We start from the raw sequence: 8,185 nt of genomic DNA on the forward strand, positions 1-8,185 counted from the left end.
CCATCTAAGGAAATTATTAATAGCTGCAAATTCAGTATGAAGTTGTTTTTGGGAAGCTAAATCCTAGGGATGCTGACATTGTAGATTTGGCTTACTCTGGTGTATGCAGTGCTTTTTGTTCTGTTCTGCAGCTGTGCGATTTGTGTTCATAATGTAATGGCCATTGGCTACAAACGATAAAATTGATGGGGGGGACCTACCAGCTATAGCTAGACTTAAAAGCAGATCTGTTAGAGTCACTGGATTCTAGCAAGAATAAAAAGGTCTTACAAACTTTTTTGGGAATATGGGAAGAAGGGGAACATGTGTTAACTTTGACAATAATATCATCTTATCATTTCAGGACTTACTCCTAGCAGTTGTGAGGAGTTTGTGCAGGAGTGTCTGGTTTGGAGGCGGGGGTGGGGACAACAACAGCAAGGGGAGTGGGAGAGTGAGAGAAAGTGATGGCTTAATGGTTAAACCAGCACCTTGAGTTGTGCTCAGAAGGAAACAGATAAGCAATGTTATTTGCAGAACAGTGGTCAGATATGCACAATCCTTTTAGGAAGGCAGCCGTAGCCTTTCCCACCCACTAAACTTCTGAGTCAGGGCAGGAGGCACCTAGAGTGAATTACAGAGGTCAATTTTAATGGGCTTTTAGAAATTTTTTCCCTTGATTTTCTTACACACACACACACACAAAAATAATCAAAGCAGCTAACAATCCAAATATTAAAAAACAAAGAACATCCATGCAAAAGAAAAACAGTAGAGCAGATTGTCAAGATGGGAGAGGAGAAGCAGATGGTGCCGTTGAGCAGAAAACACCACAACTCTATCTTCCCAAACTGTCCCTGAGCTTTAAAAAAATATAAAACCATGTCTGAATGAACACCAGGAAAAACTGCCCAATGTAATATAATACATTTGCTTGCTTGCTTGCTTACATACATACATACATACATACATACATACATACATACATATCCTTTATTCGACCGATAGTCAGAAAGAAAAAAACATTTCTCAATACAAAATTACAGAACTAAAAAAAAAAACATCAGAGGGATGCACAATTAAAATAGGACAGCAATGGTAAACCTCATACAGATAACCCACATCGAGGCATTCGATTTTGCATTCCGACACTTGAGCGCCAGGAAGAGGAATTTAGCCACAGATAAGGCTATTTTCCCAGTGGGCTTATTCAGCAGATATGCTACCTGCCTTTCTCTTAATCGAGAGCTAAACTGAGATAAATATGGAGCTATGAGATATTGCCTTAAATCGTTATAAAAGGGACAACTCAGTAGAATGTATTCAGTGCATTCTACCTCTCCTAAAGCACAATGACACATTCTCTGATCATATGGAACTCCTCTAAATCTTCCCCTCAGAACCGGTGAGTCAAGAACGTTCAGTCTGGCCGCAGTGAGAAGTCTGCGGTATTCCACATAGTGGATATCCGCCAGGTAACGGGCTGGTGCAGCCCGATACACCTGCTCCCCCAGAAACATCCCAGGTTTCACGCGGGCTATGTCCTTGTGTCTGGCGATATCCCCCAATCTCTGAGCGATCATCGCTTTAGCATGTCTATATGTCATAGATTCTATATAAAGGGAGGACAGTTCGCACTTCTGCACTTCCTCCACCACCTCCCCTTCCCATGATGATTTAAAATTATCCCTCAGTATCAGAGGGGCCAAACCCACTGGTCTAAAGCATAACTTGAGCCATAGCCATAATTTCGCTTTCAGGGCCACATACCTAAAGGCTTGGCAGCCAGTCTCTAATCTCATGACCGTACCCGCAACGGAAGGGGGGATCCTGAGAATGGCCCTGAGGAATTGCTATTGGATAGATTCCAATCTTACAAATTCTCTACGTGAACCCAAAGCAATGCCCTCCAGTAGTAGTGGAAGGACTTTCATTTGGAAGAGTCTCAGGGCAACTTCCACTGTTTGTGCCTGTTTCTTAGCATACAGGGATCGAATCAGCAAGGCTGCTTTAGATGCATTTGTGGCTATGTATTCTCTGTGTGCCAAGAAAGACCTGTTTGATCGTACTACCTGGCCCACGTATTTGAAGCAACTAACCTGTTCTAGAGGAATACCATTAATCGACCACGAATGGAGTTTCGGTCAAGCAGCAAAGACCATTATTTTGGTCTTGGCATAATTAAGTTGGAGCTCGTGTTGGATCTCGTATTCATGAAGTGCTCGAAGCATCCTCCTCACCCCAATGGGGGAGATAGCTAAAAGGGCAGCATCGTCCGCATACAGGAGGACATTCAAAGCTCGACCTGCTAGTTTTGGAGGATGGAAAGCAGCATTGGCCATATGAGCCTCTAGCGAGTTAAAATAAAAATTGAACAGGGCAGGGGCAAGCAAACAGCCCTGTCTTACCCCCCTAGTGGTGGCAACCGGATTGGAAACTAACCCCTTATTATCTAACCTAATTCTCAAGAAGGTATTTGTATGCAGGTTGATAATCAGGAGAAGAAGACGGCGGTCGATAGATGTCGCTGCCAGTTTTGTCCATAGCTGGTTCCTGGGAATTTGGTCAAAGGCTTGCTTAAAGTCGATAAAGGCGACATGGAGGGCTTTTGGGCCTTTGCCAGCATACTTGTCAGCCAAATGGTTCAGGATTAGAATTTGGTCTGTTGTCGATCTTCCAGGGCGAAAACCCGCCTGTTCCTCTGCGATGATATTGTTGCTCTCCATCCAGATTGTTAGTTTGTTGAGCAAATATTTGCTTGCTTACAGTGGTATGTATTTATCATTGTCTAATGACTGCTCATCTATCAAAGAGGTGATATGTGGCATATGTAACAAAAAAAGAAATTTAATAATAATTGCAGTTATGCTGCTAGTAAACAAACCCTTTCATAGTAATCTGTTGCTGTAGCCAAAGTTTCCAATGCCTGCCGGAAGAAAAGTACCTTCTATTGGCTTCAAAAAATGCTCAAGCTCAGATTTGGGTGGAGGTCCAGAAGGAAGCTGTTCTAAAGGCACATCCTTTCTACACAACTAGAGGCATGACCCTGATAATGTGCTTGGCAATAAAGCTTTCATCATGAACCTGCTGAAGGAGCTTTCTATATGCCAGGTCACCTGCAATTATTTTCTCCTAGGGCCATTTTTTTAAAAATGCGCCAAGGCAGAGATGGCTACTAGCCCCATGCTTGGGAGTCTGTCTCCCCCGCAATAATCTCCCTCCTTTGATGACCTGCGCGTGTGTCCTGTGGGAAAGAGGGGGAGGGCAGCCACAGTCCTGTCCAGTTCTGTCCTATCTAAAAAACCTGATCTGAATTTGCTCCTTTCATGCAGCTATTCGAGAAGAGGAGCCCTGCCTGAAAAACAGCTTGGCAACTCAACGAGAGCAAACCAGTATTAGGGGCCTGGGGTAGACAGGGTGTTCTTGTTCTCTTAGCCATGTTTAGGAGACCAAGCAAGACTCCACAGGCTTGTACATTGCTTCTTCATCGTCCTCTCACATGCAAACTCAGCTAGTGTTGCCAATCCTTCTCTTAACCCTGGTTCCAGCCTCTGCCTGAAAACTAGCCATGGTTAGCATTAATATTGGTGGAAATGTAGCTGTGCAGCATGATTACCTCTGAAAGGAAGGGAGTTTGCATAGCAGAGGAGAAGGGGGGAGAGGGGGAGCACACAGGTTCTCTTGCTCTCTTAACCCTGGTTAGGAAATCAGAAATCATACATCACTGTACTGGCAAAAATCCACCCTTCTGAATTTCTGCCACTCGTGTAGCTGTAAAAGATAAAGGAAAACATATGCAGTACCAATTACCATATTAAAAAATATTAATTACTCTCCCTGAACTCTGATGGTGAGGCACAAATTCTAACAATAGCATTGACAGACTTTTAAAAGAGTCCAGTACAAGGGGCAGAATGTATACACACTCCCCATTAGGAATGCCAATTATATTATTAACCCATGCTCTTGTGCTTTTTACAGCATCTTAATTTGCAGACATTAGCAGGCAATAATGCTAACTTTGAAATATTCTACTGAAATCTTCTACAGAAGGGTCAAGTTATTTTCTGCAGGGGGACAGCCTAACTAGATTAAGAACAGGGACGGTAGATGGTTAACACCTGTAACCCTGTTCTGGTGTAAAATGCTAGATCAGTCCAAAATAAGAACAAACGCATCAGTTCTTTGATTGTGGATGAGTGGGGCTGGCCTAGCGTGCATTATTCATAGCACATATACAAACTGTGCATGCACACGAAAGCTCATACCAAGAACAAACTTAGTTGGTCTCTAAGGTGCTACTAGACAATTTTTTTTAATTTTTAATATATTTTTACAGATGTACAGTACAGCACCAGTTCCTTTAAGCATTTAGGCACAGGCTGTAGCTCAGTGCCAGAGCACATGCTTTGTTATGCAAAAGGCGTCAGGTTCAATCTCTGGCATTTCCAGGTAGGGCTAGGAAGGATTTCGTCCTGAAACCCTGGGCTGCTGCCAATCAGTGTTATATATATATATATATATTTCGACTGTGTCAGACCAACACGGCTACCTTCCTGAATCTAGAATCCTGGGCTAGATAGTCTGAATTGGTAATATGCAGTTTCCTGTGTTCCTATGTAGGTAGTTGGGTTTTGTTTTGTTATTTTTAATCACAGCCTTTAACTGTTGCAATGTTCAGAACTTGCACTTGCGGATAAGATGCTGACTAATGTCACAACTGCCATTCCTTGACTTAAGACCATGTGTCATATATCATATCCTTGCAGCTGCATCTCCGCAGATGGATCATCATTTAGGTCCTTTGTGCTGATGCCACATCAGGACTGCAGAGCTGTCAATAATGCAAAGTGATGCTGTATCAGCCAGCTCAAGAATGATGAGCTAGCATTCTCTCCCACTTGCATATCCCACAACAGAGGATAAGATTGGCCTGTAAGAAGATTCTCTAAATAACAAATGGTTGCATTTACAGGTGGGTAGCCGTGCTGGTCTGCCATAGTCGAAACAAAATAGAAAATTCTTTCCAGTAGCACCTTAGAGACCAACTGAGTTTGTTCTTGGTATGAGCTTTCGTGTGCATGCACACTTGGTATCTGAAGAAGTGTGCATGCACACGAAAGCTCATACCAAGAACAAACTCAGTTGGTCTCTAAGGTGCTACTGGAAAGAATTTTCTAAATGGTTGCATGAAATGGAAGCTGTTATGATCCTGAATTCAGTTCAGTTTAAATTCCATTGAAGTTATTGGGGTTAGGGGCAGCGATCCAATGCACTCTTATCTGGGAGTAAGCCTCGCTGAACTCAATAAGACTTCTGGATAAACACAAACAAGCTTAAAAATTCTTTCTAGAAAGAATTTTCGATTTTGTTTTGACTATGGCAGACCAACACGGCTACCCACCTGTAACACAAACAAGATTGTACTCCTGAGAAATTATAACTACGCACAGTATTGCAGTCATGATAATTAAATATAAGGTAAATGTAAATCACCCCTGGACGGTTAAGTCCAGTCAAAGGTGACTATGGGGTACGGCTCTCACTTTACTGTTCAGGCTGAGGGAGCTGGCATTTGTCCACAGACAGCTTTCCGGGTCATGTGGCCAGCATGACTGAACAGCTTCTGGCGCAATGGGACACCATGACGTGTGCCAGAGCACACAGAAATGCCATTTACCTTCCCACCACAGTGGTACCTATTTAGCTACTTGCGCTGGTATGCTTTTGAACTGCTAGGCTGGCAGAAGCTGGGAAAGAGCAACGGGAGCTCATCCCGTTGCACGGATTCGAACCGTCAACCTTCTGAGCGGAAGCCCAAGAGGCTCATTGGTTTACACCACAGTGCCACTTGCATTTAATTAAATATAATCTGCATTCCAATACTGCATTGTTTAACTGATTAATTAATTGGTTAAAAAGCAACAAACATTTATTATATCAGTACTATTATGCACTCACCTGCACACACATCTAGTATAACTATTTGTATGAAATGTGTGCGATCCAATATACATTTCCCTGTTGAACACAGATATTTAATGCATAACAAAAAAGTCCTGCAAATACAAAGAGAGGTTAATTTGCCTTTCCTTTTGTAAAAAGGAAACATACACTTTTGAGCATCACAGGCAATTTACATGAAGTATATCTGATGGTGAAACTTTGTATTTGGTGTTGGCTGCTGCCCCCAAGTGGTGAGAGAACATACCTACCGGTAATTATTATTAATAGCATTTTAAACAGTTGCCTTCAGCGGAATGCAGCTGGCTTTATGACCGAGAGAATATGGATTGCACCCAGCAAGGCAATCTGTTTTATAAACAGATTCTTGTTTAGGCATATGAGCCTCTCTTCCTGGGGGGGAAGGCAGAAGCAATAAATAATTTAAAATCCTCTAGAAACGCTTTTATTGTTAATTTTTATATACTGCCTCAAACATATTTCTGTAGGAAAGACGACACACAAATATTTTGCATAAAAATAAACATTTCAGTGGAAGAGGAACGATCAAATAGTCTATCTAGGATGATAACCCATGAAAAGTACTCCTGGCACCTTTGTATTTTTCCCAAATTCTTTTGCAATGCAATTTTCAGTTGCAGCAAACAACTCAATGTTTCAGTAAGTATGCCAATGAATGTAGAAGCACCACGGAATAACTGAGAACAATTTGGGAATTTGACGCTTAAATTGTCATCAAATTAGATGCTATATGACTTTTTTAAATTATGGAGAAATCCTAGATATGTCTATTCAAAAGTAAGCCCAATAAAGTTCAAGGATACTTCATTTCAGGTAAGCAGACATAGGAATGGATCAAATGGTAATGGAAAAGCTTTAAGCATATTAGATTGTTGTTGTTGTTGTTGTTGTTGTTTTGCTGTTTCACACTGATATATAATCCTGCCTCAAACAGAAATGCACACATTCAGTGTACAATTAGCACCACCTCCGCAAAAAAGCAACTCTAAAAATAAAATGGACCACAGGCTCAAAGCTATCAATCCTGTTCTCATTTTAATGAATTTGATTTCAAACGTGCTTCCTTTAGAATGGCTGCTAACACATAGAGTGGCCTTGAGTGCTCTACAAAGGCATCTGCCAGGACAGAAATGGATGGACATATAACATTTAGCAAGAGGCATTATTTGGCATTATTTCCTCCGTGTTGCATTAGGAAAGAAACCTTTCTTCTGGAGCAAAGGACAAGTGCTCCAGACAATTTGCAAAACGACTTGTAGCTTGGATTGTGTAAGCAACTGGTCAAGAATGTACAATGTGGACAATCTCCTGAGATATATCCGAATGTCCTTTAACTTGCCTGACCAGGGACACAATAGGGATTACAAAACCATATTTTGAAAGGTGTTATGTACTGAGCTGAATCCTAAAACAATAGGATCCAGAATGCAGCAGTCTGATTGGTCCGCAGGAGCCACCCATTCCAGCTCCAGGTGAAAGTGAATCAGCGACCTGATTGGCCTGCAGGAGCAGCCAATCAGGCTCCTGGAAGAAGTGAATCTGCAACCTGATTAGCCTGCAGGAGCAGCCCGGAATTAGCCATTCACGCGGGGCCCATTGTGTAAATAATGTATATATAGCAGACGTTTTGGGGAAAGTTTCATTCATTGCTACCACAAGCTGAATAAAGAGAATGAAATTCACACTCGACTCTGAGTATATTTCAAAAAGCTCTACCACAGATGTAATAAAATGAGGAAGCTTCAAACTTACAAAGATATGAGCAAAGTAGATAGGTCTTTTTGTAATTCACAAGGGGTGGCAGTGAGAAGGAAGGATAGGATGAAAAGAACATTACCAGCCTTGTTTTTAAAAACTATTTGAGTATAATATAGTGATCCGTTGTATACCTATGTTTCTTCTTCTTTCCCCTTTTTGAAATACAGCAATTTACTCCTACCTTAATTCTGCAAGTGAAGTGCTCTTCCTCTGTACAATTTGCAGTGTGGATTGCATTGTTGTGCTCTGTCTATGCATCTTCCCCAGGTTGCCACAAAAGTAATGTCAAACACTTTTTTTAAGTTCCCAAAGTCTCTTCCATGCATCCCAAGGGAAACAGAAGCAAGCTGCATTTCAATTTTGTGAGTGGATTGCTGCTGTGTATCATTATGATTACTATTATTATTATTAATTATTATTAATTATTAATTAAATTCGTATGCCACCTTTCATCTGAAGATCA

Source organism: Lacerta agilis, chromosome 9 (assembly GCF_009819535.1).
Source record: "Lacerta agilis isolate rLacAgi1 chromosome 9, rLacAgi1.pri, whole genome shotgun sequence".
Lineage (NCBI taxonomy): Eukaryota > Metazoa > Chordata > Lepidosauria > Squamata > Lacertidae > Lacerta > Lacerta agilis.